The sequence below is a fragment of the Alligator mississippiensis genome, chromosome 9, assembly GCF_030867095.1.
Source record: "Alligator mississippiensis isolate rAllMis1 chromosome 9, rAllMis1, whole genome shotgun sequence".
Lineage (NCBI taxonomy): Eukaryota > Metazoa > Chordata > Crocodylia > Alligatoridae > Alligator > Alligator mississippiensis.
In genome coordinates this window covers 55,345,430-55,365,245 of record NC_081832.1, presented here as the reverse complement: position 1 = coordinate 55,365,245, position 19,816 = coordinate 55,345,430, and the positions used below count along the sequence as shown (strand labels likewise).

At 41.3% G+C, this 19,816-nt stretch overlaps 1 long non-coding RNA gene across 3 annotated transcripts in view; it reads left to right on the top strand.

The window, feature by feature from the left end:
* Positions 1–19,816, top strand: part of LOC109280872 (uncharacterized) — a 696,334-nt gene that overhangs the window by 7,655 nt on the left and 668,863 nt on the right. For 2 of the 3 annotated variants that reach the window (XR_002087329.2, XR_009464391.1), the window contains exon 1: positions 6,642–6,703. The exons of the other annotated variant lie outside the window; for it this stretch is intronic. This is a non-coding gene — a long non-coding RNA (uncharacterized LOC109280872). Of the gene's footprint in view, positions 1–6,641; positions 6,704–19,816 lie in introns of those variants that run through there. 3 annotated transcript variants of the gene reach the window in all.

The following is a 19,816-nucleotide window of genomic DNA, read 5'->3' as shown; positions in this document are numbered from 1 at the left end:
AAGTTGCCAGCAAACTGGCTTCTACTCCACCCCTCACTGCTGACTGGCTGAAAGGGCTGCCCATCATGTACCCCCACTCCTCTCCACCAATCAGCTGTGTGGGGCAGGGCTACATGATGGACAGCTCCCTGCAGCCAATCAGAGGTGAGGGGCTGGGGCACTGGGGCCCCTTGGCCAGTCTCAGGCATAGAGGAACCACTGTGCTCTACTTGCAATCTGGCTGCCCAGGCTCACGTCCTGCTCACAAAATTTGGAGGCAGCCCCCTCCCTCCCCAACCCCCACCATGGATTAGGTAGGTCCCTATTTATATACATGTAAACTGCTATTGATCATATAAGCTAATTCCATGACTGCATTTTGTCTTGCTTTGTTGCTTAATTCATAGATGTTTGGGGCTGGAAGGGACTCCTTGAGATCATTAGGTCCATCCCCCCTGTGCTTGGGCAGGAAAGATTGCTGGGGTTAAATGATCTCAGCAAGATGAGCATCCAGATGTTTTTTTCAAGATAGCCAGAGTTGGTGCTTGTATCACCTCTGGGGGGAGTCTAGTCCAGACCCCAGACACTCAAGTTGTAAAGAAGATTTTCCTTATGTCTAATCCAAAAAGTGGCCTTCTAGCAATTTATGACCATTAGTCCTAGCCTTCCCCTGAGGAGCCCTGGGGAACAGACATTCTCCCAATCCCTGATGTGCACTCCTTATATACTTATAGGCTGCCATCAACTCCCCTCTGAGTCTTCTCTTTTCCAGGATGAAAAGACCCAAGTCTCTGAGCCTCTCATCATATGGCTTACTCTTTATACCTCTAACCATATGCATTGCCCCTCCTTTGAACTCTCTCAAGCCTCTCCACATCCTTCCTGAAGTGTGGTTTCTAGAGCTGGATGCAGTGCTCCAGCTGCGGCCTCATGAAGGCTGAGTAAAGTGCGAGGATGACATCCTTAATCTTGTTTGAGATGTATACCAGTGTTTTGTTTGCTTTGCCAGCTATGGCATCGCATTGGTGGCTCATGTTCATTCTATAGTCTGTCAAGACCCCCAGGTTTCTTTTGGTTGTGGAGCTAGTAAGTATAACACTGCCGAGCCTGTAAGCATACCTTGGGTTGTTTCTCCCCAGATGGAGCACCTTACACTTCTCAGTGTTTAAAGTCATCAGGTTTTGATCCGCCCACCTTACAAGCCTGTCCAAGTCAGCCTGTACCTCAACCTATCCTTCAGCGTGACCACAGTCCTCCATTATTTGGTATCATCTGTGAACTTTGCCAGTTTGCTTTTAACACCAGAATGCAAATCATTAATGAATATGTTAAAAGGCACTGGTTCAAGTACTGAACCCTGAGGGATGCCACTGGTCACCAAGCACCATGTTGACTCAGTTCCATCTATTATTACTGTCTGGGTCCTGCCTTTGAGCCAGTTTCCTAGCCACTGGACCATTGGGTTATTGAGGCCATAGTTCCCCAATTTTACCATGAACATGTTGCAGGAGACAGTCACAGGATTTTTTTGAAATCCAAGTAAATCACATCAACTTCATCTCCCTTGTCCAGGAGGTGTGTTACCTGATCACAGAAGAAAATGAGGTTGGTCAGGCATGACCTGCCCAGAACAAAGCCATGTTGGCTATCTATTAGAGTGTTGCCTTCCATTAACCTATTGCTACTGGTTATGCCAAAACCATATTCTGTTTTGTTTAATACTCCATGCCATCAATTCCTGTGAGTTATAATAATTCACATGTTCTCTATGAATAACCTTTCATTTTATAGCAAAATTCTTCTGCTAGGATCTAATAAAAAATAATCAATAATATATGTGGTAATCTCTTTAAGAAAATGCTTTAAAATAGTAAATAAGCATGTAAGCAACAGATTTAAAAAGCAGCACTTAAAAGGCAGGATATAATGACAACATGTTATGTTCTTATTCCCTAGATAGCAAAGCAAATACAATGAAACAGTTGGGAACCTAAGCAAATCAGAATAAGGGAAAGACAATAGCATGCAAGATTATTAGAAAACTATAATGAACTGTGATCTCTCAAGTGGTCAGCAAATATAGTTCCCCTATCACTGCTGATAGTGAGAGACACTGGAGATTCATAATCCATCCAAAGTGAAACGACAGTTTGTGTCATCATCAGCAGAGGGATATCAGATCGTATATCTTCACTTGACAAGAGGTGGCAATTTAATCTGACAAGTTTCCTGCCAATGAGGACAGCTTTAGGAGTTCAACTGCTGTGGTAAAGATTTGACATGTCATTGAGGGATGTTGTGCAGAAGCTTGACAATAAACTGGAACTTGCTAATGCAGTTTAGGATTGCTGTAAAAATTTATTAGAAACCAGAGACTGTAAAATTACTATACTCCTCCAGAAATGTTTTTCTTTCCCTTGCTGAATATTTATGTGATGTTTAATGCACAGCACATGTTTAAAAACTTGTTTCCTGATGGTATAAAAGAAGTCTATTATAATGCACATGAAATTGCAAGGAATTCAATTAAATGCATGAGAGAATAAATAGAATGTCCACCTGTAAGCCTATTTTGACAAGGCTTTACTTTGAATTTTTTCCCTTTAGTTTAAGAAGATTCAGAGATAGGAACTAGTGAACTAAGAAACAATTTGCATCTGATTCTGTGTCATTATAATTGTGGAAAGGTGTTTCAGGTCACAAGCAGCTAATAAGTTATCTGGACCCCAGAAGTTCATTAGAAAATGTGGTTGCACCAGAGCTCCCAATTTTAAATAATTATTTCGGCATTTAAAAGTGGAGGTGTAGGTTGTGGGAATTACAAAACTTTCTAATCATATTAAGTAACAAACTCCCATTGAAAATAAATGGGAAATTAGGCAGCTAATGCACCTCCCCCAAGTCCACCTATTAGCATCTTTATGTTGCTAAAGGCCTTTGAAAACCTCTTCCCCCTGTATCTGAAGGTGGTGGGGGTAAAGAGGTGGGAAAATATATTTGCTGTACTGCTGCTTAATGAGCCACTCATCTGATCCTAAACCAGATGTATGAAACTTATAGTTGCTGTTTTTAAGTCTGATTTGGAAAGAATGGGATGTTTGGCTTGGGAATGTCACATTTACAAATATCACAGTATAGTGGGACTAGAAGCATAGTTCAGTCTGAAAGTGTTTTCTACCCTGCAGGTTCTTTGCCACAGAATATTTTCAGGAAGAGATGGAGGATGCTGTAGGCATGTATCCTTCTCAACTCATCTCAGTTCTTGCTGATCCATGGACAAGAGATATTTTTAATATACCTATCATTCCCAATGTGCTTCTCCTGTTTTCTCTATAACCTTAGATCATCTTGATATTTCATGGTAGTGAAAACAATATTATATCTTGAAAATCTAGTTGATCATTGATGAAAGGCAAATCACCACACATTAGCTGACAAAAGTTTTGTGAATCCTGCCAAGGTAGATATGTTATCCTAAATGTTCATAGTGATGTAGAGGGTTGCAGCTGTTGATGTTAGTGTCCCTAACAGAAAAAAAAAATTAAAAGGGAATAATGCATGCTGAGGAGGAACCATTTGTATAGGCATGGTGCCTAAAAGAAGGAAAACCTGTTCTGAGAAAAATGTATCCAGCTAAAAAGAAAATAAAGTATGGGTCTGATCCCTGGTCTTTTTATTAAAGGGGCTCATAGCATCATCTGAGGATTCCCAGAGGCAGTATGTTTGGCTCTACTTTACCCCACCATTAAATAGAGTGTTGCATTATTCCTTTGCAACCACAGCTAATGTAATATTTCTACTGAGAGTCCTTATAAAGCAAGATAAATTAAAGTAGCCTGAGGTCACCACAGGTTATGTTGGTGGCCGTACTATGCCTTGACTGTCTCATGGACTTGTGGAGTGAAAGGGAGAGAGATATTCCACTAGATCCAAGGACAGGGAACCTGCATTTACTTCATTTTGCTACTTTCTACTTCTCCCCTTAGTCCATTTTAGCAGTATATTTCCATCATAGGGTGCAGTAGTACCATACTGCATCCTAATTGTTCTTTAGTTAAGAATGCTTCCTGCTAGCTGGGAGTATTTTTCAGCAGTTGAGACAGCACTGTGGTGGGAGGCTGGAAAGAAAATCTTGATTAGTCAATGTGAAATAATTTTGCTGTTTTCAGAGAGGAACCCCTTTTAACAGAAGAAAATGTGTTGGATCTTACATGCTAGTTTGTAAGTCAAGATCAGAGGGATGAAAGTCTGTGGGACATTCTGGGAATCCTGGGATGTTCTTAGCTAGGTTTTTTTTTTTTTTCTTGATTTAAGACAGGTAGTTAGACATGTAAGTCTGTGGTTGGGCAGAAAGCAGGGAAGATTTGCACTTTATAGACTCAATTGCAGCTGCATGGCAGTGGTTTGCTTCATCACATTCTGTGAAGGGATTACAGGAAACAGTCTCTAAATAGAAAGCAGTGATTAGAATACAAAGGGTGAGGAAGGGGAATAAAAGAGGATAGAGCACTGCTGAGAGGCAAAGTGGGTAGGAAAGAGAAACAAAACAGTTTACTCAGTGATGCTCAACTATTTGGCCCCAGGATCCATATGGCAAGTGCAGGTCTGATCTGGGGGCTTGATCCCTCAGCAGTCAGCAAAAGGAGTTAGGCTGTACATGCCAAGATCAAGGACCTGTGCTGCCTTGGCCTGGCTCTGTAGGTCCAATCTAGCATGCAGGGCTTCACTACCTGGCTTCCTGGATTCCCCACAGGGTAGGAAATTTGGCAGCATGGTTATAGGAGCTAATCCAGTGAACGGGATAAGAATCTATTGTCTTGGTTTAGACCGTACTTAACATAATCCAGTCTGTGGGTGATCACTTTTTCTGCAATTTGCCATTCAAGTTCATTTTTTAAATTTTTGTAATCTAGAGCAGCCACTCTGAGGTCAGTGATAGAATATCAATGGAGGTTTAATCCCTTCAGGGAAAAGTCTCCTTGCAGCATCTGATGAATTAAGTTGCTGCTTACAAAAGCTTATGCTATACATCTCTGACTTAGAATGCAGGGTACATGTACACCTTATAGACTATATTAATTTTAAGAACATTGTTTAATTCAAGAAATGTTTCCTTCTCCTTATTCTTTTGAGTCTGCAATTTGGACTTCCAAATCATAACCAAAGTACAATATAAGGAACCTGTTTAAATTGTAGCATTCCCACTATGAGATACCCATGTCTTAAGTAGTGTTTAAAGTGTTATCACACATTTTAAATTATCGTTATTATTTACTACTAAGTGGCAATCTGTTGGCATTGTTGTGCTTGCTTCTTGTATTTATTTCAGTGGCATTTATTATAGCAATAGATGTATTTTATCAATACATGGCCATGGAATTGAGCATGTCTGTGATAAGCAATGTTACAATACTTTTGCCACATTAACTGGGGAAGAGAGAGGCTTGATAAGGTTTTCAATTCAAATGCTGGAAAGATGCCTGGTGTTATCTGGTAGGGAGACAGTGCTTTACTGCTAGTCCATAGAGAATGAGTTATGACAATCACCTGTTTCACCTAGGTTCTTTAGTTCAGGCTGTAGTAGCTCCTCAGTTGAATTCATGGCATAAAAGCAGTACCAGACAAACCTTTTATGCATTGCAGCTACTAGAGGGGGACAGAGTTACCATGTGTAAGAGTGGGTTATTCAAGGAACAGCTTTTGGGAGTACTGTGCTCAAGCATTCAGATCCCTTTTCTTTGCTCTTTTATTTGTTTATATCCCTTGCTGCTTTAGGGGGATCAGCTGCATGTTGCCAATTAGGCTCATCAGCATTGTCAATAACAGATGTGGAGTTCCTAGTAATCCACCACTCTTGTTAGTGGACTGCAAGGGTTTCCGACTGTTTGTGTTGGGATTTAACCCTTATCCCCCTGTGTGCCTGATCCTTTGGGGTGGCTTTCATGCTGTAACAGGCCCATGTTTAGGTTTTGATTTTCTGTTCTGTGTAATTGCTTATACTGGCATCTTCAACTATGTTTTTAGCCAGGGTTACAGCTGCTTAGTATAATTAATACTAAGGCATAATGAATTCCAGTTTAAATTAAAACATATTTTAATGGTTCAGCTACATGTTAGTAATGCTTTCCTCCATGTCATACTGATTACTGGACCATTCCTTGTCTTTCCACTCTACTTTTGTATTGATTCTGTATTTGCTTGGGACAACCCTTTGACACATTTCTCTAGTCTAGTCTAACATAAAAGACCCTGCATACCTATGTTAGAATAACCACATCACACCAATGGGAAGAGGAAGGTATCATAACACTTACTGGCAATTGTTATATGGAACAAATATCAAGGCAATGCTGACCACAGATCAGTGCCAGTGAAAACTGGAAACATGTTTTAATGCATGTTTAATGTATTTGTAGGCCTGTTGCTAATTAAAAGGGGTAGTCTGAACATTCTTTGAAGCCTATAGTAGAATAAGGAATCTATATATTTCTTTTCTATCAGTGTGACGGGGCACTTAGTGTGCCTGTCACTTTATGAGAAGAGGCTGCTCAGAAAGAAGCCTGCAGGTGGTGAATGAGGCTGATTAGAGAGTCATATGACTAAAAGGGGGCTGGGCTTCAGCTATATAAGTCCATGGCTTAAGTTATTTAATTAGTCTAGCCCAAAGTGCCACAAGGAGAGGAGTTCATTGCAGCAGGGCTCCTGAGATAACTGCTGAGCTGGGGTAAGCAGTACTGAGTCTGGGAACAGCACAGGTCTTGAAATACATAGGCCTGAGACCAGGGGCAGATGCAGACCTGGAGGGGCAGGCCTTGGAAAACTGGTGGCTTGTGCATGGGACTAAAGAGCGATAAGGAGGTCCCAGCTGGCTGAGAAAGGGGGGCCACTGGAATAGAAGGCCTGGGGCCTGGAGAAAGAGGGCCCTCAGTCCAGGAAGTGTCGAGTAGAGAGAGCTTGGGGCATGAAGCCCAGTACAGGCAGAAGTGAAAGTGTCCAAATGAAGGCAAGTGTGAGCAAGGCTTGAGGGTAAAGTCAGAGCCTGAGCAAAAGGCAGAGTATGGGGCTGAGGGGGCTTGGAGGTCTCAACTGGTCTAGGAGCAGGGCCAGTGTCTAGGGAAGTCAAAGGCCAGGGACCTCTGCTGGAGACTGCCAGGGCCAGGGAGCCCAGAGACGACAACTAGCTTAGGAGTGGGACTAGGGGCTAGGGAGACCAAAGGTTAGGGACCACAGCCAAAGACTGAGATGGCCAAGAAGCCCATATCTCAGGAGGGATGAGGACTGGGGCTGGAAGCCTGGAGCCTAGGAAGGGCATGTGTCAGCATGTCATCTGCGAAGCATGGGAGTGGGTACTGGGGAGGACGGAGCCCATGTAATTAGCACTTAAGGCAGTGACTCTGATGGCCACAGGTGCCTATAGTAAGACCAGGCTTGGGCAGCCCTAGGGCAGCCTTTCTTTTATCAGAGGTTAAAAACACCAGGGCGGAGGGTGAGTAAAGGGGAAAGGGCCCAAAGGGAGTCAGTTTGGCAAGGGCTGAGTGGGCTCCAGGGGCTACTGTGACCATCGCTGGGATGAGCACTTGCTGCAATCAGCTGTTAAGTTGTAGGGAGAACAGTAAATTCAGTAGGTTGTTGCAACATTTGAATGCAAATTTTTACATTATTAATAATGCTGTAAAAATAAATGTTTAGCATCTAGACCTAATGTTCTATGAGTAATACGTGCAAAGCAACCCCTACAGTACAGCAGGCTTTTGTGTTCTAGTAAAGTATTTCCAGACATAAAAGTATGGTCCTTGGAAACCATGAAATAATGTGTAGACAGAAACTCCACTGAGTGCTCTGTCAGCCATTAGCTATTCTCTGAGTGGCAGCCAGTGACAAGGTGGAGTTAGTGAGCCTTAACATCCAGTTCCCGAGGGCGTCTAACAAGTCAGGAGCACCGAACAGAATAATGCAAAATTGAAATTTAAACGCCCTTACCAAATACTTTTTTTTATATGAAGAAGAATGTTTTTGTTTCCTTTTCTACTTTATGAAGAGACTTATAGCTAAACAATGTTTATACGAAATAAAGAGAAAATACTGATTTGCAATGCAATTGAAGATGTTCGATTTCTGTGAAATAAATATTAAACAATGACCCTGTGTCCAGCAGAGAAACTCTTGATCATGTTAACTCGAATTTGTGAGTGTGTGCATGTGCATATGCACTGGAAAATCAGAATTTCAGACTAAAACAAAACATTTGCTTGACACCTCTTTACTAAATCCTGTCATAATTTCTCAAAGTTAACTGGAAAGACCCGAGGTTTTTTCCACTTGAAACTGCAATGCAAATATGGATATCAATACCAGATGCGCTTCATAACACCATGGCTGATGGATTATTGATTCATAATGAAGTTTTAATTCTCTGCATGTTAAGTAAATTATGTAGCTGTTGCATTGATACTACTGGATTTCTCACTTGTCATTAGTGAGTTATAAATTATTTAAGTTAGTTGCTTTGTCAGTATGGCTTTGTTGAGATTAGATCTGCAGAAAATAGCTAACATGTACAATGCTTTTTCAAAATGAGTTATTACGTTTAGACTGATGCATAATTATTAAATGCGTGGTATACCAACATTTTAATTCTGAGGGTTCCTTGGTTTGGAGTATATTTCATGTAGACTTTTACTGCTTTAGATAACAATTTAATATAACAGATCATTGAGAATTAATCTACACTTGTACAGAATGTCATCAAAAGACTGTTGCATCATTTACTCCATCTTGACTGCTTAAGTTACCATTCAGATGGTGGATAGGTGTCCTCCAAAACACTTGTAGGATGGATTTCAATCTGATAAAATATAGAGCTTTGCCTGCACTCCATATGTGGACATGCTTACCCTGGATTAAAAGTACAATGGTTCATTTCATTTTATAAATAGATTAAGATAGAGCAAAAGAGGAATGTCTGCACATGGAGTTATTGAGGAATAGCTACAGCAGTACATTCACATTACTTTAAATTAATTTTCAATTGTAGACAGAACATATAGGTAGACATTTATAAATATCTTTACGTTTTGTTGAAAACCAGCTTTTTGTTTACTTATATGTAAGGTCCGGAGTTTAGATTTCCATGTTCCACTTGGCAACAGATTCTGATTTTTACTAACACTTGAAGTCAAGCAGGTGGCACTTATTTGTACTCTGGGAAAACTGATTTGGATCTGTAGCAGTGTTATCATGGCTAGGGAGAGACACTACACAGAAACTGGTTTAAGTGATCAGAAACTGATTTAAACCTGTAACAGAACAAATGTTCAGTACACACAAACCATTTTGAAAATAGTTTGAGATAAACCTGGTTGAATGTAATATCAGACTTAACTGATTTGGTTCAAACTGGTTTATGTAATGTCTATCTCAGACCCCTTCCTGGTTTAACTTAAACTAGAGTCCCCCAGCATCCCAGATGCTTTGCAGCCCTGGACTAGGCTCTGTTCTGGAGCAAGGCTGGCTCTGCCCTTATGCTCCCTACCTGGAGCTCCTGCAGATACTGCAGGCACAGAGCTCTGTCTGGCTTCCCCCTCCCTGCCTCACCCCTCACTGCTCAAGCAGGGATTCTCCTCATCCCCTCTCCCACAGCAGGGACTGTAGCCAGCATGTGGTATACTAGCTAATACTGAGAGGTGTCTGTGTACAGCAGATGGGACAGTTTCTGCTTTGGGCTTTTTGGAGCTAATCGGCAAGTAAGCTGGTAATGTCTATTTCTTCCTTCCTTGGAAACAGTTGTTTAAGAAGAACTAATGAGAGAGGTTTTTGTTTTCTGGATGGAGTGCTAAATGCTGCCCTGCCGTGCAGGTCAGGAGCAGTGTGGGGAGTGGGGGGAACCCCTCCCTAATCAGAGTCTCCTGCTGGGGCCTGGCCATGCCCCCCCCCCCCCCCCAGCTCAGCACTGTGGAAAGGACTGGAGGACTGCTGTAGCGCCCCCTGGTTTCTACCCACTGCAGGCATCTTTCTGCATTTCTTTAGTCCAGAAGGGATGTTTGAGAGGTTTCAAACCTGAGCCTAGCCAGGTTAGACTAACTTACAAAGCTCAAATCAATTCAGGGTCAGGCTTTTTAAATGTTCAGATGCAAGTGCAAATCCCTCCAAACAGAACTTCCTAAGTATTGGTACTGAAATGCATAGTTTCAAAATGTAGCTATTCATAGTTTTAAATTAGCCTGTGTCATTCTTCTCCCCTGGCTCCCCACAATGATTTAGTAATTCAGTATATGCTTTCACTTTTTTAAATCTGCAGGAATTCTGCAGATGTTACCTACTAATGAAACCAGAACTTTTAAATGTACAGAAATGGTTAAACTTACCTATCTAGTTGGTGCTTTCAAATTTGCGTATACCACCTCAGTTAATATGAGAAGCCCATTGTATAACAGTGTATGATATGGTATAGTAGATGTTTCACTGATAGAACAGCTCTATTTATTTAAAAAAAAAAATCAACTTTTGCTGGCTATTCTCCATGAAAGAAAAATGAATATCCTAGAATTTTCTAGTAAGTCAGAAAACCTCGTTGTTCCGAATTCAGCTATGCCCCACCAATGCTGTCCTGAGCTAAACGTGTTTCAGCTGGTGCACTCCACTACAAGTATGTGCTAGATGCTAAAAAGAGAGCAGAGTTTTATTATTATTACAATAGTGAGAGAAGATTTTGCAGTGATTTATTTAATCTTTTTTTCCCCTGGGTTTGTTTCATTACATATAATAACCTTCCCCAGGCAACAATAGTTAGCAGATAGTTCCTTTCTACTGGAACTAGAAATATGCAGGGAAAGCTATGGATAACCCTAAGGCTAAAACCAAATTCTGCTGTCTTTTAATTAGCAAGCAGTCATGCTAGGGGGCAATAAAGCAGAAAGAAATGCCAAGTCTGTGTGTGCACGCACATGTGCATGCACACATGTAAATAGCTATATTCATTATGAGTTTTGGACTAACTCCACAAGATGAGCATTTGATACACTAGTTTATAAGTTTGTAGGGATAATGTTATAACTGAATGGCTGGCAATTTATGGAGAGCATCAAATCTGGAGCTGGGGGGTCAAATCTTGTCCACATATAACATGACTTATCAAGCTTTAATTCATATTTTCACCCTCAAAAATGAGAGAGAATCTTGCTTGCATTCATTTGTACATCATACAAATAAAATGCTGCTAAGGTCAATTAAAAGAATTAAATTACTTTTTTTATTATTGTTCATCAAAAGAAATTGCTTAATTTAGAGTATTAAGGTAACACTTTGAATATTAAGGTAATTGCAAGATATGACCAATAAACATGATGATATCTATTGGTGTGATTCACAAATTTGTTTCCTGTTATGGATCACATTGATTTTGCTAGAATCTATTTGAAATGGAATGATTTTGAAAGCAAAATACTAGATATGTCCTAACATGTCAATATCCAACACTGCTTCCTCACATAGATCAACATTTGTGGATCATGTTCATACATTAAAGATGATATGATCATAGGTGGCCTTCATATTCACCTTTGTAATTACTGTTTTAAGTTTTAATGCATTTCTAGAAGAGCCAGATCTGCACAAATGTGCTTCAGTATAATATTTGTGTGTAAGTGATTCAGTACCCTAGTGAAACATACCAATAGATAGTTATGACTTCTTTAATTTTCTTGAAAATGTGTGTGAAAGTTTTGTGGCTTTGAGACATCTCTGTTTTACCAGTAAGGGCCATGCCCTGTATGTTAGCATACAATGTCTTGCGATCCATGTTCCCAAAGCCTTAAAGTTGCACCTAGAATATTTGTATATGAACTAACATGTATGCATAACCTGACACCTGTATTTGTAAAAGTTTATTTGTACTGTCTGTGCAGATACTAATATACAACTGTTCATTCCTGCAGAAAATAGCTGGAAATGCAAAATATGCAGGGTAAATTTGGTGAGTTTTTTCTGACCAGTCTGATTCTTTGCATCTAAGCATTAAATAATGTAATGTATTCTCTTAGATAAAGTGGTTAAAATGACATTTTAGAAAGCAGCAGCTGGTCAGAAGAATCAACTGGCAGACGATATTCATTGCTAGTATCTGTAGACTGCCATGTTTTAAAGGGAAACTTGCATTGCCTTTGCCAGCACTGGCTTCCTACTGAGCCAATTGCAGTGCTATTATTGTTTAATCAAAGTCTGAAAACAGTGGGAAAAGCCTTCATTTTTTAAATGCATAAAAGTGTCTGTGCAGAGTGTATATGTATGTGTGTTCTGGAGGCCAAGTGGCTACTTATCTAGTTTTTCCACAAACCTGAAAATCTAGATTCTACCTCCCTGCCCACTTCAGTTGCTTGGTAGAACTAAATGTTTTAGAAAGACATGACTGAGTGCACAATAGTAAAGAGATTAACGTGAAAACAATTGTTAATATTTAGGCTTTTTTTTCCTTCAAAATATTTCAAAGCATCCATCGTTTCAACAGAGAAAAGGAAGCAAATTTTTATAGAAAATTACTTTGTCTTCATAGACTTATCTTGGAAGCAGAGAATCTGTTCTGGGTGCTGATCAGAATTGTGCCATAACACAGGCACATTTTTGGAACTATCCAAAAGTATTGATAATTTTGTGTTGGTTTTATTTTTGCCTTCTGTGTTTCCCATCTTTCTACCCTTTCCCCTCCCGCCTGCCTCTCCTCTAAACACTATCCTAATTTTGTGTTCCTATTTTATGAAAGCAGTTACTTGGCTCAGTAAACATAGAAAATGATGACCTTCCAAAACATTTGCAACAATTCTGGATTAATTGGGTATGAACAGATGTCATCAAATGAAGTGGGTCAGTTGTGCTGGGATGTGTCCTAGCATAGCAGATCTGCTTCATTAGGCAAAATGGACATCACCTGCTGTCCTTCAAGCTTGGGTCCCTGCTGCTTCTATGAGTGGGACAAGGCTTAGGGCATACCTCTGCAAATAGGGAACCCTGGGTTTCCCTGTTTGTAGAGGTGTGCCTGGGGGATTCTCCAAATCTTGTGCTGCCCCATGCTTCTATGCTGTGTCCTAAACCACCATATGCCAAGTCCTGCAGCCTCCCCTTACCATTTCAGGACATGTGCAATAACTTGCACTGCCCCATGATTCTGCACTGAGTCCTATTCCTGTGGTATCCCTGGATCTACCTCTGTAAATGGGGAAATGCAGGCAAGCTCTGGGGGCTTCAGGGGCTGAATCCTGCATGGTGTAGGAATTCCCTTGAAGAGAATTCCCTCAGCATGCAGAACTGGGCTCCTGAAACCTTGGGGAGGGCCTGCTTAGGGTGGTCGAAGTGTGGGCAGCTACAGGAGAGCATGGGCGGCCCATCATAAAGTAAACAGGTGTCTGTCACTAAATAAATAAATAAAAATGGCAAAAATTGACACCACCTATGTCATGGCCACAAATATTGTACCACCCTTGCCAACCCACAAATGCCCAAGGGCAATGTCTGTTTCCAGCCATTTTTTCCATTATGGTGTCACAAAATAGTCCTTGAAATTTGACTTATTTCACTGGGAATAGGATAGAGACTTGATTTAGCAATGGGCCGTGTATCCTCAGCCATACGCCTAAATCTTTCTTGAAAGAAGTGGGATTTCTACACTTAAACATACACCCATTTCAAAAGAGGGTAGCATCTAACACCAATTAGCAGGTTCCAGACAGGTCTTGTTTCTTTAGGCAACCGAATACTCATAAAATTCTGTCCCTTAGAGCATAATGAATGAATAATGTTTAGGGAATACTGAAAACTGCCACAGTAAGAGCTGCTATTTTTAGTTCATGGAAATACTTTGCTCTGGGTCTTAACTTGCAATCCGGCACTAAATTTTTCACATTAAAAATGTTTTCAAAATAGTACCCATCCATGTAGATTTGAGGGAAAGTTAAACTTGTGCATTAAATATAAAAATACATTTTAAAAATGAAGTAGCAAGTTATCTTTTAGTTAAGATTTGTAACACTTTCCATTTTATTCTATGTCAAAAAGGTTTCAGAACTGCACAAGTACAAACAGTCAAAAGCCAGAGGCTGACTCAATTCAATTTTCACAGGTTAGTCTAAACTGTGTAGATCAAACTGATAAACAAGTGAACAGACATTCACTTTTACTTCTGGAAATGTAGACGCGTGCCTGTAGTGGCCCAAGTCAAAAGCTGGAGGGTGCTAGAGCACACCTCCCTGCTCAGCTGTAGCAGACAGCTTTGGCCAAGGCTACACCACCCACCGAGGGGGGGGGGGGGGGCTATAGGGGCATTGCAAAGCATCCATGGGATGCTGGGAGTTGGTGAGTTAACTTGAAGCTGGAGGGATTCTGGGATAGAAGTTCCATAAACTGATTTAACCTAAATCAGTAAAGCCTGATGCTACATCCATCCAGGTTTATCTTAAACTGTTTTAGCCATTTTGAAAGGGGTTTATGTACACTGAACTCCTGTTGTGTTACAGATTTGAACTGGTTTCTGATACAAATTACAACAATCTGGTATAATTTGTTCCTAGCCTATGTGTGGTATATTTCACCTCTTTAAAGAAATTAGATTTTACCATTTCTATTATACTTTGTCTGTGTGCATGCATGTGCACACACCTTTGCCCACCTCTTAAGTATGATGGACTTCATGAAACAGCATCAAGCTTTATGGTGTTCTCCATGAGCCATTTTCGTGTTACCAGAAATGTTGTTTTCCCCCTGCACCTATTTAAAAAAAAGTAATTTTGCTGCAAGCTCAGTGGAGCTGTTTGTAACATTATTTTAGGCTTACTTTTTATCATGAGTCCAATGGGCAGATTTACTCTGGAAAGCAGCCTGCAGGTCTAATGGGTTTGACTTATTTGTTGGGAATTTGCTATAGGGGCACATTTTTGATTCAGCTGTAATTTCCCTCTGATAGAACATTTTAATGATGACATTAAATAGTGTGTGTGTGTGTGTGCGTGCGTGTGTGTGTGTCAGTGAATTGGCAAAATATAATTTTTAAGAGAAAAGGAGTTAATGACAATTAACAGTTGTAACAAGCGCCTTAATCTTAAATGTGGTTTTGTTTACTGAGTGATCTGTGGTGATATATAGAAATATTCATGAGAAATGCTCTTGGAGTTTACTGAGAAATGCAAATCCATAAAGGCTTAGGCTTGAATGCCTCACCTTGACATTCACTTGGGAACAAATAATTTTATCTGATAAAATACCCAGAAATAGCAATTGAGCCATACTGTTGGACCTGGAAGGCTAGAATTAATTTGGAGCATTAGTTCATTGTAGCCTGAGCATCAAATTTAAATAGAAAATACATAGATATTTTATTTACAGATTAACTTTTTAAAATGTATTGTCAGTGTTCTGTGATGTGTTCACATCTGTCTTGTTTTTAAATTTAAGTGAGTATAATCTTAGAGTGGGTCTTATTTCTTTTCTTTATACCATTTACAGCTTTTTCCACAAAATGGAAACAAGAGCCTTTTTAAAAGAGGTTTTCCTTACACTTTTAAGATCCAGAGAAATTAAGACATACTTTTAGTGGCCATATAATATCTACCAGTAGCCTAATATAACCCATTCTGAATGAGCACCCTCTAACTTGCTGCAGTAGTTTGCAATGATATTTGAAAATGACACAAAATAATAAAGTGGCTTTATTTTCATTCAAAAAAATAATACAATTTTAAGTTTGATGTTCTTAAAATCGGTGAACAAAGTTAAGATTTCCATAGCAACCCAAGGTGTATCCTCTTATACACATACGTAAATCTCTTAACTTTGTTCCCTGATTTTCAGAATATCAAATTTAAAATTGCATGGTGTGTGTGTGTGTGTGTGTGTGTGTGTGTGTGTGTGTGTGTGTGTGTGTGTGTATTCCTTGTAAGAAAATGAGAGAGACAACAGAAGTTCAAAAATACAGACCATCATGTTATCTACAGCCTTCTAAGTGGGAAAAATAATATTTAAAATTCTGCAGTTCTGTTGTAATGCACACATTTACATTCAGGGGAGTGGACAACCAGTGTCTCTATTATATAGCTGGGATATAAGCATTTAGGATGAGACTTGATAGAGTGGCAATCCAAGAAAAGAATGTATGCATCCTGGCTCTTTACACGCAAGTGGTTCACTGCATCACAGCATGTAGTACCCTGTGAATCTCCCTGATATTTCCCCATAATGACTAATACTCTAAGTATAAGGTGTAGATGGGACCTTAAAGTGTGATTAACCAGTTAATCCTTGCTTAAGTTGTGACCCAGCAACACATCCAACCAATTAATGGTGTGATAAAAGAAGCAATAAGCTACAACATTATTCACAAAAATGTGTAATAATTTGGAGCTTGTTCTTATCATGCTATTAATTGAACATGTGGCCAAGTGCTCATTTGTGGCTAGGAGCCCCACCACCTGTTGTCAGTCCCACAGCAGACCCGGTTCTCAGGGGCAGCAGAGAGATCGCTGTCACCTCTGCGAGCCTTGGCAGGTGTGGAACTCACAGCGGGATAGTGGGGAGAACTCTGCTGCTGCTGTGAGCCTTTCAGTTGTGAGGGTCATGTGTCAGAGGCAGTGGGGGAAATACTGGCCCCACTGTAAGCCCCATCAGTTGTGGAGCAAACTGCCATGAGAGCCAGTGCAGGGGAGCCCAGGATCATGACCCTGAGCTCCCCCTGCATTGTCAATAAGAAGCGGTGAGATCTAATGCATGATCCCACAGCTGCACCTTCTTCAATGCACACATGGAATGGCAGGAGGCATGATTGTCTGGATCATAAATTAAACCCCATTGTGCTTTTACCTGCATGCGTAAAGGGGCCCTAAGTAATTGTCTGTCATCATCTGGAGATATCCTTTTCCTTTTCCACCCCTGGAATACTAAATGCAATTGTATGTGCTGCTAAAATCCTGTGAGCTTCTTTTTTCCTCTTTGAAGTCTGAGGAGTTCTTTGAAATATGTGGATCAAAAACTGGCAAGTCTTCCCAGTATAATGATATTTGATTTGTAGAAAAGCCTCACCTTTGGGAAGGACAAGCAGGGGGAAAGGGAGGAAGTGTTGTTCTGTATATGAAGGAGATATATGTGTGTTCTGGGGTGCATTATGAAGAGGGAGGGTAGACTTGTTGAAAGCCTTTGGGTAAAGGTTAGATGGGAGATCAGAAGTGGGGATGTCACCATGGGTATTGGGTATAGGCCACCAAACCAGGAGGAAGAGGTAGATAAGGCCTTCTTTAAACAATTGAGGGAAGCTTTCAATCTGCAAGATCTGCTTCTCATGGGGGACTGTAATTATTGACAACTTGTAGTAGGGGGCTTACTGCTTTGAGAAGGCAGACTGTGAAACTCAACAAAGACAAACTCCTGCACTTTGGATGGAATACTTGCATGCGCAGTACAGACTGGGGAATAAGTGACTAGACTGCAGTACTGGAGAGCAGAACCATGGGTTACAGTGCACTATAAGATGAATAAGGCAACAGGGCATTTTGTAAAATCTAATGGTATAGTGGGTCATGTTGACAGGAGTGTCACTTGCTGATCAAAGGAAGCAATTCTTCCACTGTTCAGCACTGAGACCTCATCTGGAAAGTGCATCCAGTTTTGGACCCTATACTTCAAGTAAGATGTGGACAGGTTGAAAGCATCCAACACCGAGCTACAAAAGTGATTAGGGACCTAGGAAGCATGACTTAGGACGAAACACTAAATAAACAAGGGTTATTTAGCCCAGAGAAGAGAAGACTGAGTTGGGATTTGATAAGTCTTCAAATATTTGAAGGGCAATTGCAGGGATGACAGAGATTAACTTTTCTTTGTGGCCACAAGGGACAGGACTAGGAGCAATGGCCTCAAACTACAGCAGAGGAAATTCAAGTTAGGGATTCAGGAGAATCTTTATGATTGTGAGGGTGGTAAGGCATTGGAGCAGGCTACCTAGAGCAGTTGTGGAATCTCTAATCCTGGGAACTTTCAAAAACAGGCTGGACAGACACTTGGCTAGGATGTTTCAGTTGGGGATGATCCTGCCATGAGCAGGGGGCTGGATTAGATGAGTCTGTGAGGTCCCTTTCAGTTTTTCTTTCTTAGGATCTTTCATGATGATTTGGACCGCTGTTCCCACAGGTAACGGTATTTGTACCATTTGGTGTAACTGTTCAATGAGCATCCAAATGCTTCAGTGTGCTGCTTCACCTGCATGACATTTGCTGATTGTAGTTCTGTCAGCATAGGTAAAACATTATGATTAGGTGATCCATGATAAACTTATAGGTGGAAAGTTTATCGGGGTGTTCACCAGGATCTGGGGGAACGTCTGTTCACCAGAGCACCCCAGGGGATGACAAGGTCGAACGGTCACAAACTCCACCGTGACCGATTCAGGCTGGACATAAGGAAGAACTTCTTTACTGTCTGAGCCCTCAAGGTTTGGAATAGACTGCTGCCGGACATGGTTCAAGCACCCACTTTGAACGCCTTCAAGACACATTTGGATGTTTATCTTGCTGGGATCCTATGATCCCTGCTGACTTCCTGCCCCTGGGGCAGGGGGCTGGACTCAATGATCCTTTGGGGTCCCTTCCAGCCTGAATGTCCATGAAGTCTATGGAAGTCCAGCTGTGAACCTGCTCCCTGGCCTTGACCCATATCCCTCAGACCCTGGCTCTGCTTCCGGGCCAGTTGAGACCTCCACCAACTCTAAAGTCTCAATCCCTAAACCACTGATCTTGCTTACCCCCGCTCGGATGCTACTGAGGAGCTTGACTACAGCCCTTCTGCTCAGGAGCTTTTCTCTTTGTGTTTCCCCAGGCCAGATTGCCTGCCCAGCTCAGGCCCTGGGCTTATGAAGTGCAAGCTTAACCCCCTTCTGGGTTATGTGGCTCCTGATCTGCCTCCTGCAACACCTACAGTCTGCTTTCTCTGCAGCCTTTCTGCTCTTAAAATAATAGGAGCACCAAGCCTCATTCTGATTTTTACCCCAGAAAGCACTCAGTGGAATATCCCTTCTTCTCTGCATTCCTTCACTCCCCTCCCCCCATGCACACACACTTTATCCTCTAGGCCTGAGCTTGTCTCTGTCTTGGACATTTGCCAGGCTTACTTTGTTGACACTTTTCTGTGCTAGACAAGGCATTTTGTTGTATTTTGGTATGGATTTCCTCCCAGGTTGGCTAGGTACAGACATTCAAAAAGCCCAAGGTGGACTGGATCTAAGCTGCACAGTTTTCTGTAAGTGGCATAATTTAGATTGGTAGTAAGCAGAACATATATTCACACTTTGGTGGGAGTGCAAATCTTAGACTGGGTTCTGCCATTGTTAAACCAGTTTGTATGTGCTAAACTTCTCTTCTATTATAGGTTCCAATCACTTATGCTGGTAAAAGGGAAATGTCTGTACCCGGCCATGATGTTGTTTTTTGGGTCTGGTGCTTGGCCTTTTTGGGTGTACCCCAATGAGCATGCATGTGCAGAGGGTGTGCATCTCCCACAGGACAAATGGCAGCAGCACATTTATGCTGCTGCTATTTATCCCTGAGCTCTGGTGTGCAGCAAAGTAACGCAGATGTGGTAGAGGAGACTGGGGCCAGCACCTAGGGTCCTGGGGACCTCCCAGGGTGGCAGTAGCAGTGCTGAACCAGCCACTTGGAGCCTAGCCAGCAGGCAGAACGTGGCTGTAGCTGGGAAGGCTCCCCTTTTGGTGGTGCATGTTGATGCCACATGTGCCACACTGCTTTTTTCAGAGGCTAATTTTTTTTTTAATCTCCTAGTGTGAATCCCCTCTCCCCCACATCACAGAGCAAAA